This window comes from Suncus etruscus, chromosome 15, assembly GCF_024139225.1.
Source record: "Suncus etruscus isolate mSunEtr1 chromosome 15, mSunEtr1.pri.cur, whole genome shotgun sequence".
In the NCBI taxonomy this organism is placed as follows: Eukaryota; Metazoa; Chordata; class Mammalia; order Eulipotyphla; family Soricidae; genus Suncus; species Suncus etruscus.
Window position 1 is genome coordinate 75272258 of NC_064862.1, and position 13307 is coordinate 75285564.

General features: G+C 46.4%; 1 non-coding gene across 1 annotated transcript; it reads right to left on the bottom strand.

Moving 5' to 3' along the window:
- Positions 1-10417: 10417 nt before the first annotated feature.
- LOC126031598 (U6 spliceosomal RNA) lies at positions 10418-10524 on the bottom strand. Its single transcript, XR_007503431.1, has one exon. It is a non-coding gene; the product is annotated as a U6 spliceosomal RNA (small nuclear RNA).
- Positions 10525-13307: the final 2783 nt, after the last annotated feature.

Here is a 13307-nt window from a genome sequence, read left to right on the forward strand (position 1 = left end):
ATAAATAAATAAATAAATAAAGTGAAGGAGAGAACCAAGGAAAGACTTGGAACTACCAGGCCACTGAAGAGATCGCCTGACTCTAGCATAGCAGGAAGGTTTAAGGTGACAGCAGAACCAGAGACTCCCAGGATGGAAGTCCCGAGAGCAGAAGGTCATTAGGTTCTACAAGGACTTGAGGAAGATGAAGTTGATAGAACTAATAATTTACCTGCACTCAGCAAGCACAATCCATCTTTATTCCTGTTCCAGACAATTCCAGTCACTTAAACATCATGAGGAGACATTTTTACACAAGGGGTTCAATTAAGAATAAATGCCTATGGGGCTGGAGAGATAGCATGGAGGTAAGGCATTTGCCTTTCATGCAAGAGGTCATCGGTTGGAATCCCAGCGTCCCATATGATCCGCCGGGCCTGCCAGGAGCAATTTCTGAGCATGGAGCCAGGAGTAACCCCTGAGCACTGCCGGGTATGACCCAAAAACCACAAAAAAAAAAAAAAAAAAAAAAAAAAAAAAGAATTCAAAATAGAATCATATTGTTAGGAAAGATGGGGATAAGTACCAAAATAATCAGTTACAAGAACTAAAAAGAAAAAGTGTTTGCTTCTGAGCATCTGGAAATGGAGAAACAAATAATGGGTTTTATTTGTTTAATAAATACCACACCTTGGGACCTGAGCGATAGGACATCGGTAGGGTATTTGCCTTGCACACAGCCAACCCGGGATGGACTCAGGTTCAATTCCCAGCATCCCATATGGTCCCCTAAGCCTGCCAGGAACAATTTCTGTTTTTTTTTTGTTTGTTTGTTTTGAGGTTTTTTTGGGGGGGGCACACCCAGTGACACTCGGGGTGAATTCCTGGCTATGTGCTCAGAAATTGCTGTCAGGAGTGATTTCTGAGCAGAGAGCCAGGAGTCATCCCTGAGTGCAGTCGGGTATGACCCCAAAAATAAATAAAATAAATACCACACAAGGTGGTACAAGGCTTACTTCCAGGCTCTGTGCTCAGGGATCACTATTGGAAGGACTTAAGGGACCCTATAGGGTGCTGGGAATCAAACCCAGGTCAGTTTTGTGCAAGGCAAGAACTCTACTGACTACTATCACTCTAGCCCATGAAAGGGATTTTTTCTTTTCCCCTAACAAGTCTTTGAACATCTTTAACCCTTTAAATTATATGCATGCTGATGGGGAATAATGCAATAAATTAAGGGCTTGCCTTGCATATGGCTGCAACCTCAGTTCAAATCCCTGACACCACATCTGGTTCCCAGAGCATCATTCCTAAAAGTGATCCCTCAGCCCAGAACCAGTGTTTGGTGTTCTAAAAATAAATACAACAAAACAAGTGGTTTTATTTTGTTTTTGGGGTCACACCTGGGAATGTTCAGGAATTACTCCTGACGGTGCTCAGGGAACTAAATGGGGTGCTGAGAATTGGAACTCAGGTTAGTTAAGCTCAAGACAAGTGCTATCCACATTGTACTATCTCTTTAACTCCACAAAACAAGTCTCATTATGGTCTCAAGTGGTAAGTCTTGGTATAAGGTGTCTGCTAGTACACAGCTGATACCTGTTTGATCCCCAGAACCACATATGGTCTCCTGAGCACTCCCTGGAGTTAACCCTGAGCACAGATTGAGAAATAAGCCTAGAGTACATTGGGGTGTGGCCCTTAGAGAAAAAAGTTTTTTTTGGTTTTGGGGCCACACGCAGCAGGGCTCAGGGATTACTCCTGGCTCTGCATACAGAAATCACTCCTGGCATTTCGGGGAACCATATGGGATACAGGGGATTCAACCCTGGTGCGTCCTGGGTCAGTCGCATGCCAGACAAACATCCTACAGCTGTAGGTTGCTCTGGTTCCAAGAAAAAATAATTTATTTTTTGGTGGTTTTTGGGTCACACCCGGCAGTGCTCAGGGGTTACTCCTGGCTCCATGCTCAGAAATTGCTCCTGGCAGGCACGGGGGACCATATGGGACGTCGGGATTCGAACCAATGACCTTCTGCATGAAAGGCAAACGCCTTACCTCCATGCTATCTCTCCGGCCCCTCCAAAATAATTTTTTTGTTTTGTTTTGTTTTGGCCTCACCCGGCGGTGCTCAGGGGTTACTCCTGGCTGTCTGCTCAGAAATAGCTCCTGGCAGGCACGGGGGACCATATGGAACACCGGGATTCAAACCAACCACCTTAGGTCCTGGATCGGCTGCTTGCAAGGCAAACACCGCTGTGCTATCTCTCCGGGCCCGAAAAAATAATTTTTTTAAAGCATAGATTTAGGGATCAGAGTGATAGCATAGCAGGGAGGGTGTTTACCTTTCATGCTGCCAAGCCAGGTTCAATCCCCGGCATCCCATATGGTCTCCATAGTATCACCAGGGGTAATATCCGAGTGCAGGGTGAGAAGCGCTGTTGGGTGTGGCCCCAAAAATAAATAACAAAACAAAAACAAAACAGATCTACAAAACAGTGGATAGGTCACATGATCCAGGGGGAGAAAACCCACCTACTCTTATTCCTGGTGCTTTCCTTGATTCAGAACTTCCAGGCAATTTCAACCAACACAGATCTTGAATCTTCTAGAATACTCTCTCTCTCTCTCTCTCTCTCTCTCTCTCTCTCTCTCTCTCTCTCTCTCTCTCTCTCTCTCTCTCTCCTCTCTCTCCTCTCTCTCCTCTCTCTCTCTCTCATCTAAGCATTACTTTCACTTGAGAGTCCTTTTTTTTTGGGGGGGGGGGTCACACCCGGCAGCGCTAAGGGTTACTAATGCCTCTGTGCTCATAAATCGCTGCTAGCAGGCTTGGGGGGACTATATGGGAAGCCGAGAATCGAACCTGGGTCTGTCCCTGGTCGGCAGCTTGCAAGGCAAATGCTCTACTGCTGTGCTATAGCTCCAGCCCCTCACTTGAGCATCTTTGAGTGAATTTACTTCTCCTTATTTTGTGGACAGGAGTTAAGGACCACCCCTGGTAGTGCTTGGGATACTCTCCATCTCTGTGCTCAAGGGTCATGCCTAGTGGTGCTTAAGGAAACCTTGGTGTTGGTGATCAAATCCAGATTTCTCACAGGACAAGCAAAGTTGCCACTCCAGCCGCTCAATTTGGCAATTTAGGTGCCTCCCTTTTTTCTTTCCTTCTATCCTTCTTTCTTTCTCTCTTTCTTTTTCTTTTCTTCCTACCTTTTCTTTATTTCTTTCTTCCTTCCTTCCTTTCTTTTTTTTTTTTTTTTTTTTTTTTTTGGTTTTTGGGTCACACCCGACAGTGCTCAGGGGTTACTACTGACTCTACACTCAGAAATCACTCCTGCCAGGCTCAGGGACCGTATGGAATGCTGGGATTCGAACCACTAACCTTCTGCATGCAAGACAAATGCCTTACCTCCATGCTATCTCTCCGGCCCCTTCCTTTCTTTTTCTTTCTTCCTTCTCTCTCTCTCATCTGACTCTTTCTTACACCTAACTCTACTCTCAGGGCTCAGGAAACAATATGAGATGCCAGGAATTGAACCCAAGTCCATCATGTACAAGACAAGTACTTTGTCCTTCCTTCTCTCCCTGAGTCCTTCCCCCAGGGAAAAGTTGTACCATCCTTTATGTTAATGACTTCAAAGACCTTCAGGGACCTGGAAGGCTTCTTTATCTGCCACTTTGTTCAGCCACCCCCGTTGCATTCTTGTCTTAACCACAGAGGTTGCTCTTTCCTAAGGTCTCAGGTGAGTCAGCACAATGTCTTGAGTGGAGCAGATTAGGGTAATAGCTCCAGAGGAGACAAGCAGTGGGACCCAGAGGGGGGTGTCCTGGGGATCAGATCTTGTTGACAGGGTCCCATGAAGAAATGTGCAGTATCAGGAGGCCCAGAGAAATGGCTTCTGACAGTTTGAGCCATGAGAAACAGGCCCTAGTTGCTTTTTTGCTTGTTTGATAAAATGAGTACAGGGAGTCCATCTAGCTTGGTACCCAGCTGACTAGAGAGCTACGGGATTGGGTTCACCTTCTTTTCTTGTCGTCCCCCACCCCATCCTCTCAGTCTCCAAATCCCACAGAGGCAGCAGCCACCCTAGGGCAGGGACTGTCTCTTGCTGGCTCAAGTTTCATCTTTGTTCTTCCATAAAGGGATTTGTCACCGCTCAGATCAACCCAGGTTTGACCAGCTGTTCCGTCCCTGCCAACAACTTGGAGCAGAAGCCAAAACCTCAGATCTGTGGGGCAGGCCACCTCTTGAACTGAAGCAACCACACCTACTTGGCCTTAGCTTTTCTGCTGCCACAGCTAGGGGTGATATTGAAAATATTTAGCAGCTGGTTACCACATGGCCAGCAGCTAAGGAGAACAGGCTCTAACTATCCACTTCCAGGAGCAACAGCTGGGCTACAGGTTAACCCTTAAGTTGCGGGAAGTCTAAAGTTAAGTTCGGGGAGAGCAATTCTCTGGTAACCCAGACAGCAGTTTAACAAATGACAGGAAACAGGGGCCTAAGTGATAGTTCAGTGGGTAGAACATTTGCCTTGCATGCGGTTGACCTAAATTCAATCCCTAGCACCCTGAGCTGAGCACCTCCAGGGGTGATTTCTGAGTGCACAGCTAGGAGTAACCCTTGAGTATCATAGATTGTGACCCAAAAACAACAGAACAAATAAATAATACAAAACAGCTAATATAGCCAGAAGCAGATCAGCCGGATTCTTTGCCAAGCTGATCATGGATGATCTGCCCATTTGCTTTGAACACCTGCGACTGGGTTGAAGCACCCCAGATCTTTCCTCATGTGGTCAAGAATGTCATCCGGGGCCGGAGAGATAGCATGGAGGTAAGGCGTTTGCCTCTCATGCAAAAGGTCATCGGTTCGAATCCCGGCGTCCCATATGGTCCCCCGTGCTCGCCAGGAGCGACTTCTGAGCATGGAGCCAGGAATAACTCCTGAGCACTGCTGGGTGAGACCCAAAAACCAAAAAAAAAAAAAAAAAAAGAATGTCATCCAAACGAAATGAACTCCCTTCCAAGTTCCTGGTGGGGACCAGCTTTTCCTGCTCTTTTTCAGAAGTGACATGCCCAACAGTGGTAGGTTGATGAGGGAAAGATGAGGCACAGCAGGCCTAGGACACTTCTTTAGGGTTGATGGTTCATCATCTGCCTGATCTGCTATGAGGTTTGTGAGTATCAGTTTGATAAAGAAGTAAAACCAGCTGTATTTGCAGGAGAAGGAAAGCAGGCATAGCTGGGGAAAGGCCAGAGACAGAACTCAGAATCATAGTACAGTGGGAAGTGCACTTACTTTGCATATGGCAGATCTTCAGGATCCCATATGGCCCCCTAAGCACCTCCAGGGGTGATTCCTGAGTGTAGATCCAGAAGTCACCCTGAGCACTACAAAGTGTGGCCCCAACTTTCCCTCATTCACCTCAAAAATATGAGTGTTGGGGGGGCTGGGCAGTGGTGCTAGAGGTAAGGTGCCTGCCTTGCCTGCGCTAGCCTTGGACGGACCGCGGTTCGATCCCCCGGCATCCCATATGGTCCCCCAAGCCAGGAGTGACTTCTGAGCGCATAGCCAGGAGTAACCCCTGAGTGTCACCGGGTGTGGCCCAACCAAAAAAAATTATATATATATATATAGTGTTGGGGCTGGAGAGATAACATGGAGGTAAGGCGTTTGCCTTGCATGCAGAAGGTGGGTGGTTCAATTCCTGGCATCCCAGATGGTCCCCCGAGCCTGCCAGGAGCGATTTCTGAGCATGGAGCCAGGAGTGACCCGTGAGCGCTGCCAGGTGTGACCCAAAAACCAGAAAAAAAAAATGTATATATGAGTGCTGAGGTTGTCTTTGGCTTGCAAGGCAGATATAAAACTATAAAAACATTGTGAGGAGTCTGAGCAAAGACAGAAGAACCTTTCAGGTTTTTGAAAAATTCAGGCTCCTCATTATTGGGGAGTTTAGTGAGTTCATCCTTAGAACAAATGAGAATGACCATAAAAAGGGAACATTCTGAGAACAAAAGGCAAGATCATGAACAAGGGGGGGGGGGAATGTGGTATTGGAAACTAAAACCTGAGTAAGAAGGGTTGGAAAATAAATGTCTAAACCAAGCCCAAGTCTCCTGGAGAGTAGAACAAAGGTAAAAAGTAAAAAATTAAGACAGGAAAAATAAAAGTAAGAAAATTCAAAGGCCAATTTAATAGATGGATGCCAAGTTTTTGAAAGCAAAAAAAAAAAAAAAAAAAAAAAGCCCACAAGGGAAGAAATGATCAAAGAAATAATGCTAAAAAAAATTGACCAGAACTGAAAATACTAAATGTGTGGGAAGAGAGGCCCCATTAGAATTCAGCACAATGAATTAAAATAAACCCATATTTAGACAATCCATCTTGAAATTTCAAACTAGAAATATTTCCAACTAGAGAAAAAAATTTCAAACTTAAAAAGCAACAGTCCTACAAATTTTATAGAGAAAAATAACATGAAACTAGAATAACTTCAGATTTCCCAAAGGCATAATTCAAAACTAGAAGACAATAAATAAAACAATGTCTCCGAAATTCTCAGGAAGTAAATATATTTGTCTAACTCTACCTCTTTGACATATATCTCCAATTATTATGCTGTGAACGTCAAGTGAGTACAATGTATTATATATCATATATATTCTACATGTATAATTAATTATAGCTCTATTTTTGAGGGACCCCCAAACATAGGGACCTTGAGTCATACTCAAAAGTTTCGGCCATGTGGCAGGAGGTTCAATACGAAGTCCAGACAATGTAGTGTTGCACAAGCCCTATATGAGCCAATGTAGTATCCTGGATCAAACTGAGGTTGAGGGGCCAAAATGATGGTGCATTGGGTAGGGTGCTTGCCTTGCCTGGAGCTGACCTGGGTATAATTCCTGGTTTACCATATGGTCCCCTAAATCCTGTCAGGAGAGATTTCTGAGCTCAGAGTCAAGAGTAATCCCTGGGGACGGGCGGTGGCGCTGGAGGTAAGGTGCCTGCCTTGCCTGCGCTGGCCTAGGACGGACCTCGGTTCAATCCCCCGGCATCCCATATGGTCCCCCAAGCCAGGAGCGACTTCTGAGCGCATAGCCAGGAGTAACCCCTGAGCGTCACCGGGTGTGGCCCAAAAAACCAAAAAAAAAAAAAAAAAAAAAAAGAGTAATCCCTGACACAGCCATGTTGATATACCCAAACTCCTCCTCTCCCCCTCCCCTTGCCCAAATACCCTAGTTCGGTAGGAGTGGAGAGACAGTAGAAGTGTTAAGTCACTTGCTTTCCATGCACTGACACCAGTTCAAGGCCAAAGAGATACACAACAGGGAGGGTGTTTGCCTTGTGCATGACCAGCCGGGTTCAATCCCAGAGTAATTCCTTTTTTTTTTTTTTTTTTTTTTGCTTTTTGGGCTACACCCTGTGACACTCAGGGGTTACTCCTGGCTATGAGCTAAGAAATCGCCAGAAGTAATTCTTTCTTTTTCTTTCTTTCTTCTTTCTTCTTTTTCTTTCTTTCTTTCTTTCTTTCTTTCTTTCTTTCTTTCTTTCTTTCTTTCTTTCTTTCTTTCTTTCTTTCTTTCTTTCTTTCTTTCTTTCTTCCTTCCTTCCTTCCTTCCTTCCTTCCTTCCTTCCTTCCTTCCTTCCTTCCTTCCTTTCTTTCTTTCTTTCTTTCTTTCTTCTTTCTTTTTTAGGCCACACCCAGTGATGCTCAGGGGTTACTCCTGGCTATGCGCTCAGAAGTCGCTCCTGGCTTGGGGGACCATATGGGACACCGGGGGATCCAACCGCGGTCCATCCAAGGCTAGCGCAAGCAAGGCAGGCACCTTACCTCTAGCGCCACCGCCCGGCCCCCAAAAGTAATTCTTGTGTGAAGAGTCAGGAATAATCCTTGAGTACTGCTGAGTATGGCCTCAAAACAAAAAGAAAAGAAAAAAAATTTTTTTTTTGGTTTTTGGGTCGCACCTGGCAGCACTGAGAGGTTACTCCTGGCTCTATGCTCAGAAATCACTCCTGGCAGGCTTGGGGGACCATTTAGGATGCTGGAATTAGAACCTTCTGCATGCAAGGCAAACGCCTTACTTCCATGCTATCTCTCCGGCCTCAAAAAGAAAAAAATTTTAATCTCCAGCAATACATATAGTCTCTCTCTCTCTCTCTCTCTCTCTCTCTCTCTCTCTCTCTCTCTCTCTCTCTCTCTCTCTCTCTCTCTCTCTCTCTCTCTCTCTCTCTCTCCTCCCCCCCTCAGAAATTGCCCCTGGCAGCCTCGAATGACTATATGGGATGCTGGGAATTGAACCCAGGTCTGTGCCCGGTCAGCCACATGCAAATGCTATCGCTTAGACCATAATATAGTTTCTTGAGCACAGAGCCAGGAATGACCTCTGAGCACTGCCAGGTGTGACCGGAAAACAAATAAAAAGAAACATAGAGTTCCCTCCTGACTCATGGACACCCTTGCCCTATTGGATCTCAGTTCCCGCAAATGCAAAGCCTAGAGGTTTAACCTGGAAGCTGCTGCCTTTGCTCCTGTGTGTGTGTGTGGGGGGGGGGGGGATTCAGGAAGCCCCAGGGCTCTGCACTGGTTCTTGGTCAACTAGGCTGGCAGTTCAATGCCAGGGTGTGAGGATGTGCAGCTACTTGATTTGGATGCTGGGGACACTTGTGCCACTTTGGTGTCCTCTGGGACCTCCAGAACCACTAACAGTTGTGCTCAGGGGACAGCATGGCTCCAGAAATCAAACAGGGTTTAACTATCTGCTAGGCACATGCCCTAACCCCTATGCCAGCTCCCAGATCCTTCTCTTCCTTCCTCTCTCCTTCCTTCCTTTCCTTTCTTTTTCCTTCCTTCTCTCCTTTCTCCCTCTCTTACTTTCTTCCTTTCTTTCTTCTTCCATTCTTCTCTCTTATCCACCCTTCCTTTTCCTTCCTCCCACACTTCCTTCTTCCTTCCTCCCACCCTTCCTTCCTCTCCCACCCTTCCTTCCTTTCGCCAGCTTATACTCTTATCTTACTCTCACCCTCTTTGCTCTATCATTGGTATAGAGCAAAGTAACTCTTTCATTATTCATTGCACAAATTAAGTACTTTGATATGCTCAGCCCCTTATTTAAAATGCAAAGGACAGAATGTTCCACCTCCACCCTACACACCCCCTCCCAAATCTCTCTTCCATTTTTTGGCCTTCCTTCCCCCACCATTGCCTTTTAGTTAGTAGATCATTTGTATTTATGCAAATCATTTCCAAAATCAAATATTAATCCCGAGGAAAAGCAATAGCAGCTCATCATGCTCTCAACCTCTTCCCCAAGCTGAAGTTTTCAGCCCTCAGGCTGCTTCTGCTTTGCCTCTTCCTGTTTCTCCAGATCATGCTGTCCAGCTATTTTCTTTTTCTTTTTTTCTTTTTTTTTTTTTAGTATGAGAAGGAATTTTTGTTTTGGTTGTTGGGCTACATTCTGTGGTGCTCAGGGGTTACTCATGACTCTGTGCTCAGAAATTACTCCTGGCAGGCTTGGGGAACCATATGGGATAGTGGGAATGAAATCCGGGTCAGTTGCATGCAAAGCAAACGCCCTATCTACTGTGCTATCAGTCTAGCCCCCATAGAGGGAATTTCTTTGTGTTTATTTATTTGGGCTACATCTGTTGATGCTCGGGACTTACTCCTGACTCTGAGCTCAGGGATCATGCCAGGAGGCCTCAGGAACGATGTAGGGTGTCAGGGATTGAATCTGGGTCAGCCATGTGCAAGACAAGCACCTACTATTATAGGACCTTTGAGAGGATTTCTTTGTTTTGTTTTGTTTTGTTTTTTGGTCCACACCTGGTGAAGCTCAGGGGTTACTCCTGGCTATTTGCTCAGAAATTGCCCCTGGCTTGGGGGACCAAAGGGACACCAGGGGATAACCACGGTCCGTCCAAGGTTAGCACTTGCAAGGCAGACACCTTACTGCTTACAAGGAAAAACTGGAGCTGCTGTCCTATTTTTCTGACCATGGAACAAGTATTTCTCTTTTATTTCCCTTTTTATCTTTCTTTTTTTTTTTTTGTTTTGTTTTTGGGCCACATCCAGTAATGCTCAGGGGTTACTCCTGGCTATGCGCTCAGAAATCACTCCTGGCTCTGGGGACCATTTGGGATGCTGGGGAATCGAACCATTCATCCGTCCTACGTTAGCACACACAAGGCAGATGCCTTACCACTTGCACCACCACTCTGGCCCCTGAACAAGTATTTCTTTTTTTTTGGGGCCACACCCGGTGACGCTCAGGGGTTACTCCTGGCTATGCGCTCAGAAGTCGCTCCTGGCCTCGGGGACCATGGGACGCCGGGGGGATCAAACCGCGGTCCGTCCAAGGCTAGCGCAGGCAAGGCAGGCACCTTACCTCTAGCGCCACCGCCCGACCCCGTGAACAAGTATTTCTTTTTTTTTTTTTAAATATGGAACACTTCACGAATTTGCGTGTCATCCTTGCGCAGGGGCCATGCTAATCTTCCCTGTATCGTTCCAATTTTAGTATATGTGCTGCCAAAGCGAGCACGTGAACAAGTATTTCTAAGAAGAGATTCTTCCTGGAGAGATTGGGTAGGACTCTGACTGAATGAATAGCCTCAGGGCTGGGTAGTACAGTGGAAGGGGCTCAATGTACACATTGAGCCCAGGTAGGCTCTGTGATAAACACTGAAGTGTGTCAGCAACTTCATCCTAACAGATAGGGAAACTGAGGCTAGGGAGATGACAGGTAGCTGCACTTTGAACTCAGTTCTCATCAACTTCAAAAGCCCCTTTTCCATGTCTGACTTTCCATCAAAACATGTTTTGAACTTTGATTTGAGCAGCCAATAAGTGGGTTTCAGTTCACCAGCTGCAGACTTCATATGGGTGTGTTTGGTGATTGTCAAGTTGTACCTCCAGAAAACAGATGCTGAACCATGGAAATGTGGTTTCAGAGCTTTCGCTGTGTGCATTTGGGAATCAGGCCAAGCTGTTAACAGGGGAAAAGGGAAATTTGAAGTGCTAACATGTGACAAAGGCTCCAGGGCAGGGAGGTTTGTGGGATACCCCCTTGACACCCCCTTCGGCAGGAATTAGAAATCAGAAAAGCTGTGGGGTTTTTTTTTGTTTGTTTGTTCTGTTGTGTTCCTTGGTTCACAGTTGATGGTGCTCAGGGGACTAGTCTTGATTCTCTGCTCCTGACAGTTCTTGGGGAAACATAGGAGGTGTTGGGATTCAAACCAGGGTTACAGAGTTCTCTGCTGGATAGATGGGAGTAAGGGGCTTAATCTTTGCACCATCTTTGTCCCCAAATCACAAGACTTCATGACACCCCCCCCACACACAACACTTTGGTGGCTGGAAAATGCTGGTGGCTTTTATGTCATAAGAATTGTTGTGCATGTAAATATTTTAGGGGATTATTATGTTACTGACCCTAACCTGATTGGTGATTGTGCCCTACCCTAGGGTGTGACCTGGCATTCTGCCCCCACCCTAGGGTAGTACCTGATTCTGCTTCCACTATTGGTTGGTATCTGATCCCATTGAGTGGTACCTGATTCTGGGGGATAAAAACAAGGGTCTGGGGGATAAAAACAAGGGTCTGTGGAAGGCGAGAGGCTTTTTGCTGGAACTGAAGCTGAATCTTTGGAGTTCAGTCTTGTCCACCGAATAAAGCTAATATTTCCACAAGCCTGACTGTCCGAGAGCTGTTTACCTGCCATTTCACCTCAGAACCGTCATCTAGACAGGGTGGCAGACGCATGCTCCGAGCTGAAGGGGAAAGACCTCATCCTCCATCCCTCCATCAGTCAACCTCTTCAGGGGCTGACTTGCAACAAAGAATGAGCCTGCAGCTCTAACTTGGGGTTTCTTGACTCAAATTCTGAGCTTTCTAGATCTCATAGTCACTCAAGTATGGGACCAACTCCTGGGGGGGGGGGATTAATATTTAGCAGCATCTCTGGTCTCCACCTATTAGATGCCCAAATGATCCCATCCTCTGTTCTGACAATCCATAACAGTACCATCAGGAGTCCCCTAGGGAGCAAAGCCCCCCTGGAAATCCACCTTCTCGCTCTTCAGTGCAATTCAGTGGAGCAGACTTTCTTGGGGGACCAGGGTCAAAGAAGGGGCAGGGTAAGAGGTGGTAGACGCCAGTTTCTCTTCTAGAAAAGGGACGAGCTATCTCTACCTTCAGCACCACCCCAGGGAAGAATCTTGAAGCTCCGGTTGGTCCTTGGGTGTGTTTGGTTGAGGTCCTTTCCTCCTGGGGGTGTCTGGGGTGACTGTTGAGGTTCTTTATTCTCTTTCTTGGGATCTGCTAAGATTGTGGGGGTAGAAGGACAAAGAGGAGCACAGATTTTTGCCCAAGGGCCTTTGGTTTGTTCTGGGTCGTTTTTGTTTTGTTTGGAGGTCCCACCTGGTGGTGCTCAAGGCTTACTCCTGGCTCTGTGCTCAGGGATTACTCCTGGAGCTGCTCAGGGGACTATATTTGGTATAGTAAATTGAATTCAATTTGGCTGTGTGCAAGGCAAGCACCTGCCCCCATGCCTTCACTCAGGCCCCAAAGACCCTTCCATTCACCCTGGTGCCAGCCTCCTGCAGGGGGAGCAGGTGTTCCCCATTTCTTCCTGCAGCGGGTGGGGTATCACGATTCTCCATTCTTTTCCTTTCCAAATCTATGTAGATCCGGCAGGACTGCTTTATGACCCAAACACAAGGAAACACAGACCAAGGAGTTCATACCCAAGTTGACAAAGAAATAAATAATACAGATGTTCCAAATTGTCCCTCAGTGCCTAGGAGAAAGCTCAAGGGTCAGAGCTGCCCTTGGGCATATGAGACTATCTACCTTTGATCCTTGGTACCATGTGGCCCCCTACTAGTGTCAGGCATAGCCTCCCCCAGCAAACTCAAGTGCGATCCTCCCAAAAAAAAATATTTTCCCATCTTGTTTTTCATGTTTCCTGCAGGTTTCCCCTCATTGCTCTGACATTTCTGGCATGTGTCTGTCCGTTGTCCTGCCCAGCCTTTGCTCTAGGGCAGGAATGTTACATAGCATCAGCCTAAGGGCATGTCTGGGTCAGTGGAAAATTTTTTTTTTAATAATGAGGATACAATCTCTGTTTTTTCAAGTGTGTGTTTTGTGGTTCCCAGTCATCATGGGGAACAGAAAAGGCCACCCCGAAAAGGCCCCGGGTTAGTGGCACCAACCTATATGCTCCTCGCTTCAGCTGGGGGGGCTGTTCAGAGGTAACAGAGGAGCACTGACAGATGAATCTTTAGAATGGATCAGCCACTTGGAAAGCACTTGCACAAGGGGAC